This window comes from Erinaceus europaeus, chromosome 13, assembly GCF_950295315.1.
Source record: "Erinaceus europaeus chromosome 13, mEriEur2.1, whole genome shotgun sequence".
Classification (NCBI taxonomy): Eukaryota; Metazoa; Chordata; class Mammalia; order Eulipotyphla; family Erinaceidae; genus Erinaceus; species Erinaceus europaeus.
Window position 1 is genome coordinate 4,922,961 of NC_080174.1, and position 20,602 is coordinate 4,943,562.

General features: G+C 48.9%; 1 long non-coding RNA gene across 1 annotated transcript; it reads left to right on the forward strand.

Annotated features, from left to right (window-relative positions):
- Nucleotides 1-64: 64 nt before the first annotated feature.
- On the forward strand, nucleotides 65-20,079 carry LOC132542633 (uncharacterized). The gene is made up of 3 exons (XR_009553597.1): nucleotides 65-166; nucleotides 18,183-18,495; nucleotides 19,964-20,079. It is a non-coding gene; the product is annotated as an uncharacterized LOC132542633 (long non-coding RNA).
- The last annotated feature ends 523 nt before the right edge of the window (nucleotides 20,080-20,602 follow it).

Below are 20,602 nucleotides of genomic sequence, written 5' to 3' on the forward strand. Positions count from 1 at the left end.
CGGGGGCGCGGCCTGGCTGGGCGCCACTGCTGCGGGACCGGCCCGCCCTGGAGGCGGGTGATGGCCCAACCCGGGGCTGGGTGCCCGGCCGCTCTCGCCAGGCCAGCAGCTGCCCTGCGGCGGCCCTGTCCGGCCTCTGGAGAGAGTCCCAGGGTCACCCGGCCAGGTCAGAGACCCCACTCCAGCCTGGATGCACCCCCCAGAGGGGGAGGACCAGCTGCTAGGACAGGGCTGGGCTTTGCCTTTGTGCCCAAATGTGTGTGCGGACCAGCCGCATCTCAGAGGCCACCCAACTGACTTTCTTTTCGAATCACAGCTGGGCACACAGACACACCCCTGATGTTAAGCGATTTGCTGAAGTTCTGGAGGTTTCCTGGTGGGCGGTTGGGGGGCAGAGGCTGTTTATCATTCAGCCTGCTCAGCCTGATATGACCTGGCAGGAGGGCTGGGTGCTCCCACTAAGTAGTTCTTTTCTCACTTACTGACTTCTTCCCCAAGTTCACAGAGCCTTCTGGCTTCTGCCACACACACACACACACACACACACACACACACACACACACAGAGATACACACAAAGACAGGGACACACACACAAAAACACATGAACACATGCAAACACAGAGACATGCAGACACACAGACACACATCCTGTGGGAGTGAGAAAGCCTTCCCCACCCAGATGACCTGTCCAGATGACCTGTCCTTCCCTGTCCCCCTCAAAAGTGACAGTGACCTGTTCACCCTCTGTCCAGGTTGCTCCATTCCAAGAGCCTCTTCTCCAGCACTCCTTCCAGGTGGAAGGCATTGGAGCCTGACTGCCCAGATTCAAACCAGTGTGCCCACCCATCCTGCTTTTGACCTTGGATAGCTGGGCAGGCCAGAGTCAGGAATCGTGGGCAGCTCTCCAGCAGGCTCCATTGGGGTCCCTGAGCCGAGTTCATAGGTGAACATATATGGAGGGTCTATTTCCATATATGACCTGCTGGAGAAGACCAACAAAGTGCCTAAAGGCAGCCCACCAGCAGCCTTGCCTGACACACGGTGCATACTTGCCCCCCTGAGCTGTGGTGACTACTGTTTTTGTTGTTGTCGTTGAGTTCATTCCGTCCTAAGGGTCGGAGACACTCTTTGTGCAGGCAAAGCATTTGTGAGGCTTCACTGGAGGAGACTGTCTGATTCTCACTCTTTTGATTTCACCTGTGGAATTTCATCTCCCACCTAGGTAGCAAGGAATCCTGTGCCTACCGTTCTCACACCGCAGGGCCCAGTCCATTATATCATATCATATTATATTAGACTATAGTGGAAGAAGACATTGCTTGGAATACACAACACTTGTGGTGGTTCTGGAAGCTTCAGCAAGGATATCCACATTAACCCAAATTAGGAAGCTGGAGGGAACGGACGCAGAACTTCCCACATGCCCAGTAGCCCTGATTGACCTCCTGGACCTTCTCTGTGCACGCTTATCATGAAAGACAGAAAAAAGAGAGGAGAGACACGCCAGTGCTACTTCACCATCCGGGGAGCACCTCCAGTCCCGTTCTAAATGTTAGCTGACCGTGGTGCCAGGGCTGGAACTTCAGGGTTCATGCCACACTCACTTTTTATTGATTTCTATTTTATTTGATAGGGCACATAGAGGAATTGAGAGGAAAGTGGGAAAGAGAGAAAGGGAGACACCTGTAGCATTCATGAAGCTTCCCACTGCGTGTGGGGACTGGGGGCTCGAACCCCAGTTCTTGCACACGGTGACGTGTGTACCACAGCTCAGCCCCACTGGTCCATGTTTTTAACTGCCTCTAGGGAGTCCCAGGCTCACTTTGTCCTTCTCACCCCCATCCCTGATGGTATAACTGTAGCCCAAACTAGGTGGCCCCCTCCCCTGTTTTTTGTTTGTTTGTTTTTTATAATGTTATTTATTTATTTATTCTTGGATAGAGACAGAGATAAATTGAGAGAGTAGGAGGAGGAAGAGAGGGAAAGAGACAGAGAGACATCTGTAGCCCTGCTTCGCCTCTCATGAAGCTTCCCCCCTGTATGTGGGGACCGGGGACTTGAACCCAGGTTCTTGTGCATTGTATGTGTGGGCTTAACCAGGTGTGTCACCACTCTGTGTTTGTCACCTCTGTTCCTCGGGGGTTTCTCCCCAACAGCACTGTCCTGGCACCCAGCCTGCACTCCCAGTGTCCTTCTGTGCTGCAGCTCAGAGGTGCCACCCTCAGTGGCTTTTCCTGGCTTTGCCAACTCACCCCTCTTTCCCCTCACAAGTTGCAAACTACCCTGCTTATGGCAGGCAGACAAAAGGACTTGCTAATCCTCTAATGCTTTAGGAGTCCTCGTCTTTTCTCTGTGTGCACAAGAAGCTTCCCCTTCCTGGGGTTTCACTCCCCTGCCCCTCCTGGCCCCCTGCCCAGCAAAGGCCGGGTTGAATGTGGGCACTCTTCTGGAAGCTTCCTCCACCAGCGGGTCTCCATCCCCAAGTGGTGCCTTCGTGCTGCTGACACATCGAGTGATAGGCCCGCGGAGTCTCCCTGCAGACTTGTCTGCACTATCACTGGAAGAGCATTTTCCTTTTAACTACTTTCTAAAGACAGAAAAGGAACATGTTAATTGTTTTTTGTTCTCAGGGTTATCACTGGAGCTTGGTGCCTGCAAGGTGATCCATCACTCTTCGTGGCCTTTGTTGCTTTTTGTTCCCTTTCTTTTTCTGTAAAGACAAAGAAAAGTGTGGGGGGGAGACACCTGCAGCACTGCTCCACCACTTGTGAATTGACCCCTGTTGGAGGGGGCTAGGCCTTGAACCTGTGCCCTCACACTTGACGTGTGTACTCTACTATGTGCATTGCCACCAAACCCAGACTCTCCCCACTTCTCCCTTCTCCTTCTCTCTTTCTCTCTTCCTCCTTCCTTTCTTTCTCCTTCCCTTCTTTTCTCCCCTCTTCCCTTTCTGTCTGTCTGTCTGTCTTTGTTTTCTGATAGACACAAAGTGAAGTAGAGAGGGAGAGTGAGGGAGGTAGCAGGGTGAAGAAGGAAAGACACACCTGCAGGACTGTTTCACCACTTGAGAACTCCACCCTGCAGATGGGGAGCAAGGTCTTGAACCCAGGTCCTTGCACCCGATGATATTTGCGCTCTTGGGTGTGTCACCACACAACTCCTGCTCCTGCCCACCTTTTCCTCTCCTTCTTTCGAAACAATCTCAGCACATGGACAAGCAGACCCAGAAGACTTGCTCAGATCATGGGCTGTGAAGCCAGGCTGGATTTGAGTCCCATTCTACTCCATTTAGTGAACAACACTGGGCAAGTTATCTGGTCTGTTTCTGCAGAATTGAGTAATCATGATGAAATGTGTCATTTTAATGCAGATCACTGGGATCCAAGCTGGAGACATGATAAGTGCTCTGAGTCACTGTTAGTAACTGACAGTGATGTAAAATTACCATCCGCCTCCAGAATCAGCAAATGTCACTTTACTGGCTTTCTTCTAGATACCTTGTTCTGAAGAGCCAATTCAGGCCAGGTGAAGTCAGAGCCTCTCCAGTCAGTCAGTGTCCCTCTCTCTCTCTCTCTCTCTCTTTCTCTAAACTCTTTCTTCAGAAGGGGAAACTGGGAATGTCCAGCAGCAAGCCATGCAGACTCCTTTTAAAAAAATTTTTATTTATAAGAAGGAAACACTGACTAAACCATAGGATAAGAGGGGTACAACTCCACACAATTCCCACCACCAGCTCTCCGCATCTCATCCCCTCCCCTGATAGCTTTCCTATTCTTTATCCCTCTGGGAGCATGGACCCAGGGTCATTGTGGGATGCAGAAGGTGGAAGGTCTGGCTTCTGTCATTGCTTCCCCGCTGAATATGGGTGTTGACAGGTGGGTCCGTACTCCTTCTTTCTTTCCACACAGATGTCTGTGTTCTAGCCTCCTTTTTCCCCTCTTCCCATTTGCTTCATGTCCTGACCTGAAGGAATGTGAAACTAAGAATCATCACCTAGATCTCTGAGAAAAAATAAGGCTGGGAGCAGAGAAAAACTGAGAATCAGAAAAGGTATTGACTGAAGATGTTATCTCAAAGCGCACCAGGGGGCAGGCCTGCAGGTCCTAGGGACTCGTCTCTTAACCAGAAACCTTCAAGCCTGTGCACAGTCGTGTGACACCGACTTTCACATCAGCCAGATGGCCACATGACGGGGCCTGCCTCCCCTGCTGACCCACTACTCTCTTTGAGCCCTGAACCCCAGTCTTGTGCATGACAGAGGGAGGGTCTTTTGAGACTTGAGTCTACTGTTCTCTTAGGTTGCTGACTTCTGACTACAGTGTGTTCTGTCTACACCAACTCTGGTCTCTTGGATAACGAGCCAGAAATTTGAACTCTCAGATCAATAACAAGAAAAGGGTTCAGACACTCCCCTAAATAGCACACCCTGTTGCTTTGCGGTGGCAGGACGTGGAGGAGACAGAATCCAAGTGCTGAGGGAACACAATCCTTTATTCGCACTGGCGCCTCAGGGTTGGGTGAGAATGCAGCAGTTCGGGCCATGTGGAGCTAGCCAAAAATGGCCGCCCCCCGCAGCACCCTTTTTGCCTCTAACCTCCAAAGTGGAAAGCGGTGAGAGAGAGAGAGAGAGAGAGAGAGAGAGAGGAAGTAAGAGGGCTTTATAGGTCAACATCCAGGAGTGACGTGTCGGGACAGGATTGGTTGGAAAAGGCACTGCAAGAAGGTCCCAACTCTCGCAGGACTGGCACTAGCCTGGGGGGCCAGCTTGGCAGAAGTGACTGCATCTGCATAATTCCCCAGCAACACCCGGTAGAGCAAAGTGTCTGGTCAAACACAAGGCCCTAGATTCGAAACCAGACGCCACAGAGGAGCACCATAGTGCCAGAGAAAGCTCCGTGGGTCAGGGCTGTGCTACCTGTTCCTCTGTGTCTCTGTCTCTGTCCCCCCTCCAGAACAGAAAGAATGTAAAAGTAATCCTGGGGCCCTGGAATAGTGCATGTGTGTGGTGCTGGTGCTGAGAAAACAAATACATAGGTTCTGGACAGCTGAGCTGGGAAGCCCAGGGTGCAGCTCCCAATGGGGAAGGGTGACGATCAGGAGAACAAGCGTAGGGTGGACTTTGCCCCTCAAGCCCTTGGTCCAGGGGGGAGAGGAGCAGACAGGGGTGGATGAGAGTGAGGTTCCTGAGGGCACAGGATGTCTGTTGTCCAGCTGGGATGATAACAACGCTATGAGTCACCTCACCCGTGTCTTCATCTTTCCAGCGCACAGCAAGTGAACAATCTTGGTTTCCCATGAGCCGAGTAGCCACATGGGACCCATGGCCTCCAGATCGAGTTGTGCAGATATAGAACATCCCATCGCCACCAGAGCCCCTGTTGGACAGTGCTGACCTAGACCGGAGTGAGCGGGGTGTGTTGACAGCCGGGCCAGAGTTGTAGCTTAGCTGTAGTGTGTGTGCCTTTCATGCCAGAGGCCCCAGGTTCAATCCCTGGCCCCACATTAAAAAAAAAGAGAGAGAGAGAAAGAAGAGGGGCCAGGTGGTGGTGCACCTGGTTAAGTGCTTACCTTACGGCGCACAAGGACCCAGGTTCAAACCCCCAGGTCCCCACCTGCAGGGGGAAAGCTTCACAAGTGGTGAAGCAGGGCTGCGGGTGTCTCTCTGTCTCTCTCCCTCTGTAGTTCCCCCTTCCCTCTCAATTTCTCTCTATCTCTACCCACTACTAAATAAATAATTGTAAAAAAGAAAAGAAAATGGAAAGAAAAACAAAACAAAACAGAATATGTTTTCTTTTTAGTTTTTTTGGTTTATCTCTATTTATTTATTTATTGGACAGAGACAGCCATAAATCAAGAGAGAAGGGAGAGACAGAGAGGGAGAGAGACAGAGAGACACCTGTAGCCCTGTTTCACAACTTGCAAAGCTTTCCCCCTGCAGGTGGGGACCAGAGGCTCAAACCCAGATCCTTGGACACTGTAACATGCGCACTTGACCCAGTGAACTACCACCTAGCCCCTCTATTCATTTCTTTTTCATTTCTTTATTCTGAGATTAATGGTTTACAGTCGACAGTAAAATACAATAGCTTGTACATGCATAATATTTCCCAGTTTTACACATAACAATACAACCTCCTCTGCCGTGATGTTCCAGGACCTGAACCCCCCCCCCCAGAGTCTTTTACTTTGGTGCAGGACATATCAAACCCAGTCCAAGTTCAAAACAGAACATTTAAAATGATGGTATGCCCTGATACTCTGGCTTCTGATACCCACATGCACAATAAGAGATGTTTACTGAATAGGAACACCAAGACTCATAATATTAGCTTTTGAAAAACAAACTGACCTCAACTCTTTTTGAAAGAGCATTACTTGGAGCACTTGTCTCAGTTTTTATAGTTACTGTTTCTATTGAATTTAGGAATGGATATACCAGATATTTGGATTATAGTCACATATTAGGTGACCAAAATAGGTCATAATGACATTTTTACTATTTGTCCAGGCCCCCCCCCAAAAAAAAGTGAATTTGAGAGGGCTACAAAAATGTTAAAATAAAATCTTTCACCAAAAGATCCGCTGGAAAAAAAATTGGCAAATGAAAATTTGGCTCAGGTCTAAGGACAAAAACATGAGGAGACATTTTTCTTTTCTTTTTCTTTTTTTTCCACTAATGGGTTAGAGTGTTTGACAGACTCTAGTTCTTACCCTATTTGGCCTTGCGTAGCTATTTTTTACCTTCGCACGTGAGCAGAATAAAAATGACGGAGCACATCCACTATTCTGTGACCTATAATTAGACCCAACATTGGTTTAATTTAGATAGACAAATATTCGCAATTGCTTTCTCTATGACCCTTTTTCTTACTAGTCAAGTTTCAACTTACCTAAAGTTTCTGTCTCCAAGTACTGTCATTCTGTTGAGATCAAAGCTTTCTCTATACTTGAAACATCTAAGACCTCGGGCTTAATGTCATCTGTCGGGAATGCAGGGCCCATAAGAAGCACACTTCAGTGCTGTGGTGTCCTACTCTCTGTGCCTCTGTCCATCTTTGTCTTTCTCATCTTGTGGACTAAAAATATAGTCTGGGAAGATGGTGTCAGAGTTCCAAATACAGTTAGAAAGCTGAATTAGGATAGAGAGTAGCTCCCAAAACTTGAGGAAAGTATATAAACACCATTAACTGTTAACCCCTTCCATCTGAGCCAGGGCCCATGTCTATTCCTATTCAGCACAGGAGCCTGTGTGACCTCTGAGTCCCTGTCAGTCTGAGCTCGCAGTCCCTGGTCACAGCTGGGAACATTCTAGGCTGCACTCATTTCAGGACCCGTCTTCCTCGAGCGGCAGAGTAGGCTGACCGGCCTCCCTTCAGGGAGAGGGGGGGGTCCCCACCATTGCTGCTCTACAGTGAGGGCAGGTCCTGGAGAGGCCACAGGAGGGCTGGTGATGACGTTCCTGAGGGAGATGACCGGTGTTATGAAGCTTTCCCCCTGCAGGTGGGGACCAGGGGCCCGAACCCAGGTCCTTGTGCTCTGTGACGCGTGTGCTTGGTCAGGTGCACCACAGCCTGGCTCTGCTTTGTCTATCTCTTGTGGTTATGGCAGCCTAGCCTCCGAAGAGTAATCTCTAGTTCTGGCTGAATCAATAGATAACTTCCTTCTAGTGTGATACGGTGTCATCGTGCGCCCAGTTCGTAGCCGTCCGGCACGGGGAGTTGAAGCTCTCAGTTCGTTTAAGAGGCGGAGGTCTGGGCCCTCCAAAGTGCAGTGTGTGCGTCTGTGTCAGCGCAGGACTCCTAGAGCAGACTGTACGATGCTGCTTTCCTGCCGGACTGTGTGACGTCTTAAAGTCGTGTCAGGAAATGGAAAAGTCACCTGAAAAGTCACGTGAAGCCTGTTTTAAACTGTGGCCCAGAGATACAGGATGAAGCAAGCCAGGAAACATGTGGAGTCATTTTAATGTAATAACAGTGCTGTTTAACTGTTCAAAGTATTTCTGCTGTAATTCCACCTCTTTTTTTTTTTGCTTTTTTATTACTATCTTTATTATTGGATAGAGACAGCCAGAAATCAAGAGGGAAGAGAGTAATAGAGAAGGAGAGAGACCTGCTTTACCGCTTGCAAAACTTTCCCCCTGCAGGTGGGGGTTGGGGGTTTGAACCTGGGTCCTTGCACACTGTAATTGGTGCACTCAAACAGCCCCTGCCCCCCCCATTTTTTTGTTCTGTCTTCTTCTTTTTTTAATATTTATTTATTTATTCCCTTTTGTTGCCCTTGTTGTTGTTTTTGTTGTTGTTGTTGGATAGGACAAAGAGAAATGGAGAGAGGAGGGGAAGATGGAAGGGGGAGAGAAAGACAGACACCTGCAGACCTGCTTCATCTCCTGTGAAGCGATTCCCTTGCAGGTGGGGAGCGGGGGGCTTGAACTGGGATCCTTACTCTGGTCCTTGCGCTTTGCACCGCGTGCGCTTAACCCACTGCGCTACCGCCCGACTCCCTTCTTCTTCTTTTGATGTTATTTTTTCCGGTCATTTCCTGAGACAGGCAGAACGACTGAAATGAAAGCAGAAACGTTGCTAACAGTTGAAGTGTGCCGTTTTCACTTGTGGCCTGGATGCTCAGATCACTTACTTGAGTCCCAACAACTGGAAGGCTGTGAAACCACCACAGACACGCAGAAGAGGCCGGATGATGGGGAGGAGAAGAGGAGACTTTGTAAATAAAATTTAGTGTGACAAGTCCTGGGTGCCCAGCACCAGAGCTAAAAGGCTCTCTGCTCCATCTCTCCCAGGAAATGACTAGGGGGAGGGAAGTAACATTAAAAGCAGAAGAAAGGGGAGGGAGAGAAGGAAGGAGAGAGGGAGGGAGAGAAGGAAGGAGAGAGGGAGGGAGAGAGGGAAGGAGAGAGGGAGGGAGAGAAGGAAGGAGAGAGGGAGGGAGAGAGGGAAGGAGAGAGGGAGGGAGAGAGGGAAGGAGAGAGGGAGGGAGAGAGGGAAGGAGAGGGAGGGAGAGAGGGAAGGAGAGAGGGAGGGAGAGAGGGAAGGAGAGAGGGAGGGAGAGAAGGAAGGAGAGAGGGAGGGAGAGAGGGAAGGAGAGAGGGAGGGAGAGAGGGAAGGAGAGAGGGAGGGAGAGAGGGAAGGAGAGGGAGGGAGAGAGGGAAGGAGAGAGGGAGGGAGAGAGGGAAGGAGAGAGGGAGGGAGAGAGGGAAGGAGAGAGGGAGGGAGAGAGGGAAGGGGAGAGGGAGGGAGAGAGGGAAGGAGAGAGGGAGGGAGAGAGGGAAGGGGAGAGGGAGGGAGAGAGGGAAGGAGAGAGGGAGGGAGAGAGGGAAGGGGAGAGGGAGGGAGAGAGGGAAGGGGAGAGGGAGGGAGAGAGGGAAGGGGAGAGGGAGGGAGAGAGGGAAGGGGAGAGGGAGGGAGAGAGGGAAGGAGAGAGGGAGGGAGAGAGGGAAGGAGAGAGGGAGGGAGAGAGGGAAGGGGAGAGGGAGGGAGAGAGGGAAGGAGAGAGGGAGGGAGAGAGGGAAGGAGAGAGGGAGGGAGAGAGGGAAGGAGAGAGGGAGGGAGAGAGGGAAGGAGAGAGGGAGGGAGAGAGGGAAGGAGAGAGGGAGGGAGAGAGGGAAGGGGAGAGGGAGGGAGCAGAGAAGTGAGGAAAGAAACTGCCACCCTTGGGTAGGGTCAGATTCATCTCTATTTCATTTCCCTGTGGAGAAATCTTCAGTTCTCCCCAGAATTCAGAGTCTGTACTTCCACTGGGACAGGATGTGGGTGGGAGGGACGTGGCCGTTCTTTCTAAAGATGGGTTAGAGGCTTCTGGGATGCCTACTCTTGCTCTGCCCACGGCTCCATGGGCAAGCCTTGTCACCTTGCTATTCAAGTTCAATCAAGCAGTAAGTACAAAAATGACAAGTTCATCACAGCCCCTAACTGTCTATTCCATAACGCTCTTCAGAACACATAGTCTCCTGGGGGCAGGCTGTGGCGCACATGTTACCGTGCACGAGGACCCAGGTTCAAGCCCTCAGTCCCCACCTGCAGGGGAAACGTTTCTCCAGTGGTGAGGCAGTGCTGCAGGTGTCTCTCTGTCTCTCTTCCTCTCGATCTGCCTGTCCCTCTCTATTCCTGTCCGTCTCTAATAAATAAATAAAGAGAAGAAAAAAATTAAAGAGACAAAAGAAAAAACAAACTCCTTAGTGAGCTGACTTTCCTGGGAAAGGGAGGCTGAGAGGCCCCCACGCCCACCCATTCTGTTCCCATGCCCACCTGCCACCTGAGTCCTCTGTGAACCTCTTTCAGACAGGTGGATGGCCCGTGCTTATCACCTGTCACTTCTTTCCCCTCAGACCCACGCTGGCAGGCGCAGCCTCCTGCTCCAGATGGGGAAACTGAGGCTCGGAGTGGTCCCCAGCACCTGTCCTGGTGCAGCTTGAAGTGACTCATTTCCGGGAACGCCTTTGCTGCTGGTCCCAGGGCCTACAATCCCGCCTGCAGGCATGTTCTCTCTGTTGGCTTTGCTGCGCTGTGTTTAAAGCAGATGCACAGGCCGCGTGGGAAGCTGGGAAACAAACATGTGGTGTGCTTTCTGTGACTTTCGCAATGTTCCCTAACATCAGAGCATCCTAGTGTGGGAAGCCACATGGTGGTGCAGTGGGTTAAGCGCATGTGATGCAAAGCCCAAGGACCAACTTAAGGATCCCGGTTCCAGCCCCTGGCTCCCCACCTGTAGGGGGGTTGCTTCACAGGCAGTGAAGCAGGTCTGCAGGTGTCTATCTTTGGGATGCATTGGATCGACCTTCTCGTGGTGCATCCCGTGAGTACCCATTCATTGGGGAAACTGACGATCCTTCCTAGCCGACTGAGTCCACATGGATCCCAGTCACTTTCAAAGCCAGCAACAAGCAGCTCCTGACAGCTTTCAACCTGACCTGTTGACTGGCTACGGAAGAAGGGCAAACGCTAGAAGAAGAAGGGCATCCTAGGGGCTGGCTCTCTGGAACTGAAGGGAACTTGAGAAATCACGTACCTGGTTTCTTTGTTTGGCAACCAAACCATGGAGAGGACCAAAGAGGTCACATAGCTACCACCACCCCTGGGGGGGGGGTGTCTGAATAGGGGTTCAGGATCCCGGGGAGGGAGCAGGACCAGGATGGCAATGGGCTTAGAGCTCAGTTTACTTGGGGCCTTGTTTCAATGGTGCAGCTTTTGTGCAAAAAACAAAAACAGGTTTTCTTGTCTTTCTTTCTCTCTCCCTTTTTTCTCTCTCTCTCTCCCTCCCTCTCTCTCCCTCATTGAAGCCTATATTATTTCTATAATATATCATGCCTATATTATTTTTCCATGCAGATAGAAAGACACACAGAGAGAGACAGAAAGACACAGACAGGGAAAGGATGCAATGACACCTCTTCCTCTGATGCCATAGGACCACCCCCCCCCATGTGTTATCAGGGCTGAAGCCTGGGCTGCCCTCCTGGCAATGAACTGTGACCTGTCTACCCAGTGAACTGTCTCTCTGGCCAGGAAGGAGTTTTCCAAGTTCGGTTGTATTAACAATCCACCCTTACTTGTATTTTCCAATATCTTCCTAATTTGAAATATGGGAAACCTCATAAGAACTCACAGAGTACAGAGGGTTTCTGGTGTACCTTCCACCAAGCTTCCAAATCATTTTATTTGGCCTTATTCAGCCAGAGCTCTTGACACAGGTTGGACACCATCAGCTCAGGGATGCTGCTGCCTTAGATCTCATCTGTTCGCCCTTTACTTTCCCTCCTCAAGAAATGCAGGTTTTCGAATCATCACATCATTTTCCCCCACTGCTGCGAATGTTGGCAGATCTTTGCGGCAAACCCTCTGTCTTCACAATAACCGACACTTCAGTTTGAAGATAATAGTTTTTTTTTTTTAATTGGGGAGATTAATGGTTTCCAGTAAATACAGTTGTTGTGCCGTGTGTAAAATCTCACAGTCTTTTGCAAAACACTGTCCCCTCAGCTCAGGTCCTCCTCCACCATCAGCACCAGGACCTGGAAGCCCCCCGCCTCCGGCCCCCAGAGCTCTTCCCTTTGGTGCCAGATACCAAACCCAGTCTGAGCTCTGCTTTTTCTTTCCCTTTTCTGCTCTTGTTGAAGACAGTGGAGTTGGTATTCATGTAAGTTACTTTGATCCAATCTTCCCCACATCCCCTTCCTGAACTTTACCAAGCTCTTTTCTCTCGGAAATGTACGTCCACAGCCCTACAGGTAGCCCTCATAACACAGTAGTCAGCAAGGGGCACTCTTCTAATCACATCACTGGAGCCATGACTAATAGCGTACTCATTACTAATAGCATACTGATAGCATGCTCACTCATAGCATGTATTGTGTGCATCTTCAGTCATGGCTACCAGGATTATTGCTGGGGCTTGGTGCCTGCTCGACTACACTGTTCCAGGCAGCTTTGTTTTAGAGAGGGTGTGAGATAGATAGATAGAGAGGAGGAGGAGGAGCGGAAGAGATAGAAGGAGAAGGAAGAGGAGAGAGAATAAGAAAGACATCTGCAGTACAGCTGATGTACATACTCTGGAAGCTTCCACCCACACAGGTGGTGACCAGGGACTTGAAACCCCGTCCTTGAACATGGCAGCAGGTGAGCTCTATTGAGAACCACTTCGTATGTGGGCGCCCTATGTGCACTGGACATTTTAAGAAATGCTCTACAAACAGCCCTGTGCCTTTTTAAGGGAACTTGGTGACTCGTGGAGGTAGCAGTTGAGAGAATTCCTACATCCCGAACCTCTTCTCCAACGCTTTGTCTGAACAGTTCCCCTGACATACACAGTGGGAAAAACAAGTCAGGTAAAGCTATTTCGACTTCCAGAGACTACGCTTCTCCTTTCACGCAAGAGCAGGAGGGCCGTGACCTCACGCATCACGACGGGTCCAGAGGCTTGACGCAGGGGCTAATTATTGCCACACTGACGTTCCCGGGCTGGCTTCTGATCTGCCTGGCATGGGCAGCTGAAGCCAACATGACAGAGGAAACTTGGCAGAACCCAGGGAGGCCGTTGTCCTGGAAGATCTTGCAGAGTCACAACTGGAAAGGTCCTTGTGGTGTGTTGGTAGCAGGAAACATTCCAATAAGAAGAAAGAAAGTAAGTAAGAAAGAAAGAGAGAGAGAGAGAGAGAAAGCAGCATGGGAGTGGTGAATTGATGCAGTGCAGGTCTTGGCCGTGTGAGAGTGTTTTTCAGACACTTATCACAGTGAGGTGAGAGGAATCACACGCATGTGTCTGTCAGCAGCTGTTCTGTAAGCCATTATGCCCCCAAATTGATTTAAAAAAAAATCAAGTGAACATAGAAAATAAGGTTTGTGCTAGAAACAGTTTTAGAAGAGTTTTCTTTTCCTTTTATTGTTATTTTTATTATCTTTATTTATTATTGGCTAGAGATAAGCAGAAATTGAGAGGAAAGGGGAGGTAGAGAGAGAGAGAGAGAGACCTGCAATACTGCTTCACCACTCTTGAAGCTTCCCCCCTGCAGGTGGGGACCAGGGACTCGAATCCAGGTCCTTGTGCATTGTAGCATGTATGCTCAACCAGGTGTGCCACCACCAGGCCCCTCTTTTCTTTATTTCCTTTTTTTTTCTTATTGCTACCAGGATTATCACTGGAGCTTGGTGCCAGCACTATAAATCCACTGCTCCTAGCAGCCATTTTTTCCTTTTTTAAATTTCTACTTTGTTTGATAAGACAGAGAGAAATTGAGAAGGGTGGGGAAGACAGAAAGGGAGAGAGAGACAGAGAAACACCTGCAGCCCTGCTTCACTACTTGGGAAGCTTCCTACCTGCAAGTAAGGAGCAGGGATTTGAACCTAGGTCCTTGGGCATGGTAACATGTGCACTCAAATGGATGCAACACCACCAGGCCCCACATACTCAAACTTTTTTTTTTTTTTTTTTTTTTAGATTTTGGGTCCCTTCTTTTCTCCAGTAAAACTGAGATGGGTCCTCTGAAGTGAAAAAAAAAAAAAAAAGGAAAAAGGGTCCCTGTGGTTTGGATAATATGTCCCCCACCTTCCTGAAGGCAGCTGCCAGTCTCATCTTTGGGGCTCTGAGGGGACCCAGACAGAGCCTGACTGCTGGGGACCCTGTTCCCTGACCGCTCCAGCTGAGCAGAGCTGGGCAGGTGAGCCCTCCCACCCCCAAATGCCCAACCCTGTGAGGTGTCGCCCGGTTTCTGCCCCCAGGCTGTGTGATCATAGTGTGCACCCCCCTCCCCTGCAAGCATGCAGGTTCTCCTCAGATCACTCCAGACGCTGACAAACAGCCCTTTGCCTTCCTGAGAGCTGGATTCTGTGCTCCTAGGGAAAAGGGCCCAGATTTCTATCCCCAGTAAACACAGCTGCATGACACACACACACACACACACACACACACACACACACACACACCTCACGCAACATACACATAACACACACACATTCACACATGCCCATCTCTAAAACAAAGTCTGAATCCAGACAAGAGAGAGGTAGAGGAAACCAGAGAAAAACTTCTACTCGTCCCTGAATGAGTTGAGATGTCCCCTCCCGCCCCCAGACCCCTAGGAATTTCCTATAAGCCCCAGGGTTGGGCGTGTACTGCCCTGAGAGTGAGACCTTTTCTGGTGAAGCCAAGGCAGTGTAGCAGGACTGAAAGGGGTTCCAGGGGACCAGGCGTGGCCTCCATCAGTCTCTCCATGACACTGCCAACACCTGTCGGGATGTGTCGCAGGAGAGAAGAGACCAGGAACTCGTGGTGGGGTGGGAACGCAAATCTTTTTCACACGGACGCCCCAGAGTTGGGTGCGAGCACAGCGGGTTTAGACCACGTGGAGCTAGCAAAATGGCCGCCTCCCGCTGTGTACGGCAGCCCTTCTCCAGGTCTTCTCCAGGTCGGGAAGCGGAAGAAAAAGAGAGAGTGGAAACAGGAGTGACTTTTATAGGAGATTTCCGGAATTGGCTAGGAAAGGGGATGGAGAGAGGCAAGAGGCATGCTGGGAAGGTGGAAGCATCCTTAGCAACTGTTGCGATGGTTTTAACTGAATGAGCAACACCCTGAGGGGATAACGTGATAGGGATCTTTCAGGCAAAACAGTGATTATGTAAATAATACTTGCATGGAAATATAGTGGTTTGTGGGTCCTGCCTAACTCAACCACATCTGTACAATATCCCAACAAACACCAATCTTCACGGCTTATGGTGCTGGCTCAGGCTTGGCACAGATGGTGCCAGGCACTGACAGGGGTGCCTTGGAGAGGCCTGTGCCCTTGGTGGGAGTGTAGCTGGGGGCTGTAGGCCACTGTAAGCCTACAGGCTGTTCCACCCATTATACACTGCAGAACAGTGAAGGGGCACCAGAAGGAAGATGGGTCCTGATATTGGGGCAGCTTGGAATGTTCCTACTGATGACCTACAGGGATGCAGAGGTCACAGAGGCTCCAAAGCTGAATATGGGCCCCAGATCACATCAAATCGATGGGGTTTACAGTCAACAATATTTATACCCCTTTCCCAAATTAGGGAGCTACTCTCTTCCCTGATCCAGCTTTCTGGTCCTTTCTCCAGCCATGACATCATATCCCCAGACAATAACTTGGATCCACATGCATATCAGATTTCAGACTCAGGGGGAAAAGGAAAAAGAAAAAAATAAAATCTAGCATAGCCACAGGCCCTTTGGAATAGAACTAAAATATGCCTACTAGCTGTCTACAAAATGGAGGACCCCCCAACACTTCATCTGCTCTATTCCAGCCTTTAGGTCCATGATTGGTCAACAGTTTGTTTGGGCTTTGTATGTTAACTCTCTTTTCAGCCACCAGGTTCCAGATGCTAGCATGATGCTGACCAGACTTCCCTGGACAGACAACCCCACCAATGTGTCCTGGAGCTCAGCTTCCCCAGAGCCCTGCCCCACTAGGGAAAGAGAGAGACAGGCTGGGAGTATGGATCCACCTGTCAACACCCATGTTCAGCAGGGAAGCAATTACAGAAGCCAGACCTTCCACCTTCTGCATCCCATAATGGCCTTGGGTCCATGCTCCCAGAGGGATAAAGAATAGGAAAGCTGTCAGGGGAGGGGAAGGGATCCAGAGTTCTGGTGGTGGGAATTGTGTGGAGTTGTACCCCTCTTATCCTATGGTTTAGTCAATGCTTAGTTTTTATAAATAAAAAAAATTAAAAAGAAAGGAGGTCACAGGGACCACTCTGTCACTCTGCTCCTCACTTATGCTTTGAAAATACATTTCTTTCTTTAAAAATTTTTATTAGTGATTTAATAATGATTAACAAGATTTTAACATAACAGGGGTACAGTTCCACACAATTCCCATCTCCAGAGTTCCGTGTCTCATCCCCTCTATTAGAAAATTTTCTATCCTTTATTTCTTTATCCCTCTGGGAGTATGAATCAAAGATCCTTATGGGGAGCAGAAGGTGGGAGTTCTGGCATCTCTAATTGCTTCTTTCCCTAATGAGGCAGGGCTCTGGTGGTGGCAGGGGGGAAGGTTCCAGGACATATTGGTGAGGTCGTCTGCCCAGTGAGGTCAAGTTGCTGTCATGGTAGCATCTGCAGCTTGGTGGCTGAAAGGCAGTAAGATATAAAGCAGGACAACAGGAACCCAAAATTAGGAACAGAGCAGAAAAAAATAGGGGTCTTCCAGTAGGAAGAAGCTAGGGAGTCTATTTTGGGTGTGTCCTAAGGGTGCCCGTGACGTTAGTAATTCTTGCCCGAGCCTGATAGTTAACATGTGGGTGGGCTGAAAATATAGTCCGGGAAGACTGTGTTAGAGTTGGCCAGAAATCTGGATCAGGACAAGGAGTGAAAATATAATTAACAGCATAATAGTTCTAGCTTGTTTGCTGGTTTCACTTAAATTAAATGTTTAATTTAATAGAGGGGGCAGGTGGGATGCTAATAATGCTACAGAAATGTAAACTCAGGTTAGAGACCTAAGTAGACAAGACCCTGTTATTGGCAAAGAGACACAGAAGGACTGTGAGTTTGCAGCCTGAGCCTCATGCTTGAGGCCCTGGAATCCCAGGATCAATTCTCCACACCACCATAAGCCAGAGCTGGTGACTGTCTGTCTGTCTGTCTGTCTATCTCTCCCTCTATCTATCTATCTATCTATCTATCTATCTATCTATCTATCTATCTATCTATCATCTATCTCCTTCAGCATCTCTTACTAAAATAAATAAAACATTTTGTGAAGAAAATACACTTAGGGAGTTGGGCGGTAGAGCAGTGGGTTAAGCGCACATGGCGCAAAGTGCAAGGATCGGCGTAAGGATCCCGGTTTGAGTCTTTAGCTCCCCACCTGCAGGGGAGTTGCTTCACAGGCAATGAAGCAGGTCTGGAGGTGTCTGTCTTTCTCTCCCCCTCTCTGTCTTCCCCTCCTCTCTCCATTTCTCTCTGTCCTATCCAGCAATGACATCAATAACAACAATAATAATAACTACAACAATAAAACAGTAAGGGCAACAAAAGGGGAATAAATAAATATTTAAAAAAACTTTAAAAAAGAAAGAAAATACACTTTATAGTTGTAATCCCTTCTTTCAAATGACTTAGGTGAAATAGCATGCCCACACAGTGAAAGTCAAGCTGAGGGGGTCGGGCAGTAGCACACCCGGCTCAGCACACATAGTATGAAGCCCAAGGATCTGTATAAGGATCCCACTTGGAGGCCCGCTCCCCACCTGTGGGGGAGGGGGTTCCCTTCACAAGTGTGAAGAAGGTCTGCAGGTGTCTCTCTCTTTTTCCTCTCTCTCTCAGTTTCTCTCTGTCCTAGCCAATAAAATGGGGGGAAAGATGGCTGCCAGGAGCAGTGGATTCATAGTGCTGGGACTGGGCCCCAGTGATAACCCTGGAGGCAAAAAGGAAAGAGAGAGGGGTGGGGGGAGAAGATGGTGCAAGGTGCAGGGAATGAAGGAAATTAAGGGTCTCTATATGATCTTCCTGCACCCTGGGAACCAGATCCCGGATTTCTCTATTTTATTTTGCTTTGTTTTTAGTATGGCATCTTGCCATAAACACTGCCACCCACAAGCCAGCTGCTGGCTCCCAGCTTTCCCCACCCCCCTTGTGAAAGCTCTCACTCACTTTCAAGAGGGGGGAGGCTGGTTAGAGTTGACAATCCCCCCTCTCCTATAGGTCCGGTCTGCAATAAAACGTTTTCTCATCATGCAGAAGCTACACAAAAGAGTCTGGTTTTCACCGGCTGCCATAAATTACCCAGAAGGATACATGCTTGACCTTGCCTGAGATCCTGAGTTTGAGCCCTGGCCTGACAGGGGAACACCATGAACAGCAGGGGGAGCTCCATGCATGGTGGAGTGGTGTTGTGGTATCTGCTTCCTCCATCAATCCTCCTCTCCTGATCCTCTCTCTCAAAGAAGGGATGAAGCAGTTGGCCTGGGGAGACTGCTTGGAGGTGGTGTTACCTGCATGTGGAAGATTGTTCCAGGTTTAGTCCCATATTTAAAAAAAATAATTATTTATTTATTGTCACCAGGATGATCACTTGGGAAAACTCTTGATGTTTCCAGTAGAGGGAATGGGGACAGAGAACTCTGGTGGTTGGAACGCTGGCCCTATTTATGTCCTTATCATCATATAGTTTTGTAAATCAATAGTAAGTCACTAATAAAGTAAAAAAAAGAACAAAGGCAGTAAACAATGTTAATGAAAATTTAATTGTATTAGCCTCACTTCTGGTGGAGATTGTTTTAACTCTGTGACATTTGCAATCTGATTCTAAAATAAGGGGGAAAAAACTTATTTTTTTGTTTCTCCTCCTCTTCCAGCCAAATATTATAAAATATTTTTAAAGTGGTTAATTCCTTTCTTATTTAGGGGGATACTTACAAAAATGGGGGGGAGGGAAGAATGTTGGAACACGTCTGAGATAAATATCTTAGCGTGCCAGGCTGGTGCCTACCTCAAGTCTGCACCACCCATGGCCGCATCCCTCTTCAGAGTTGACAACATCTGGGACTTCTCAAACACTAGCAGGAGTCTATGGTGCCAGAGCTCACACCAGAACAGGCAGGTACTCCGGGTGAATGAGGAAGTACATGACTTCCTAGCCTCGACAGCCAGAGTTCTGCCAAGATTCCACTAGTGATACCAGCTACAAGAAATCCTGAAACACTGCAAGCTTGTTAGAAGGGGTTTGACGTAAAGCCAAACAAATTGTTGACCAATCATGGACCTAAAGGCTGGAATAGTGCAGATTGTTAACGAGCAAAATCAAACCACCATCCACTGCAAGGAAGCAAAAGATCTTTATTCACGAACTCGAGTCCGGGCCGAGTGGCAGCTAGTAACAGCCTACCAGCTCGACCCCGAACCGGGCTCAAACCACACAATTTATAGGAATTCAAAATACACTCAGGGAGGGGGAACACACCATCTTAACAATCTATATCCAATTACATCATATGGAAAGCGCGGAATCCAATCATTTCAAACCAAGCAAAAAGCAGGATCCATTCAAAGCAAAGCGCGGGCAAATTTTAAACATTGCAAAACCACACAACCAATGGGACTTAATCAGGGTTTAGGTCCCCACGTCTCCCTACCATCTGACCATACCATCTGGAGACCAGTATACCTCTAAAGCTGTGCAAAGGTCCTGATAAGGCTAGCCCTCATGCAGAACTCTGCAAAAACACCCGATGGCCTCCACTGATTAGTCCTGTTTTTCAAAGGGAAAAGGGCAAAGGACTTTCACTCCACTCAGCAAACAACTTAACTTCTAAGAGAAAAGTGGAACTTAAAACTTAAGACCTAAGACTAAAATGGGAACTTAAAATCTACTTAGATGCATCTCAGAGAGGGGTTTTTAATGTAACAGCTTGTTACCGCCTGTCACACAGATGAAGTGTTGGGGGGTCCTCACTGCAGACTTTGTATGTTAACTCTCTCTTCAGCCACCAGGTTCCACATGCCAGCATGATGCCGACCAGACTTCCCCGCACAGACGAACCCACCAATGTGTCCTGGAGCTCTGCTTCCCCAGAGATCCACCCTACTAGGGAAAGAGAGACAGGCTGGGATTATGGATTGACTTGTCAACACCCTTGTTGAGTGGGGAAGCAATTACAGAAGCCAGATTTTCTACCTTCTGCAACCCACAATGACCCTGGGTCCATGCTCCCAGAGGGATAGAGAATGGGAAAGCTATCAGGGGAGAGGATGGGATATGGAAATCTGGTGGTGGGGATTGTACGGGGTTGTACCCCTCCTATCCTACGGTTTTGTTAATGTCTCCTTTTTTAAATGAATAAGTTAATTTAAAAAAGAAAGTGTTTGATGGACTTGATAAGGGTTTATCTCTGATGCTATCCTTCTACAAATGTCCCTTCTCCATTTTGTCCCCCTTGTTAATGAGACATTATGCCTTCTGTTGATGTAAGCTGTTTCAGAATTCCTTTGATGTATCCTGTAACCAGCTAGTAAGAAGCAGGGGATCACAGAAGTCAGTACTGCACTATTTGCTGTCTCCCAAAATTAGCATAGCAAGAGTTGTCCCCCGCATTGGGCTCCACAAAGCTCCAGACTTGTGTTTG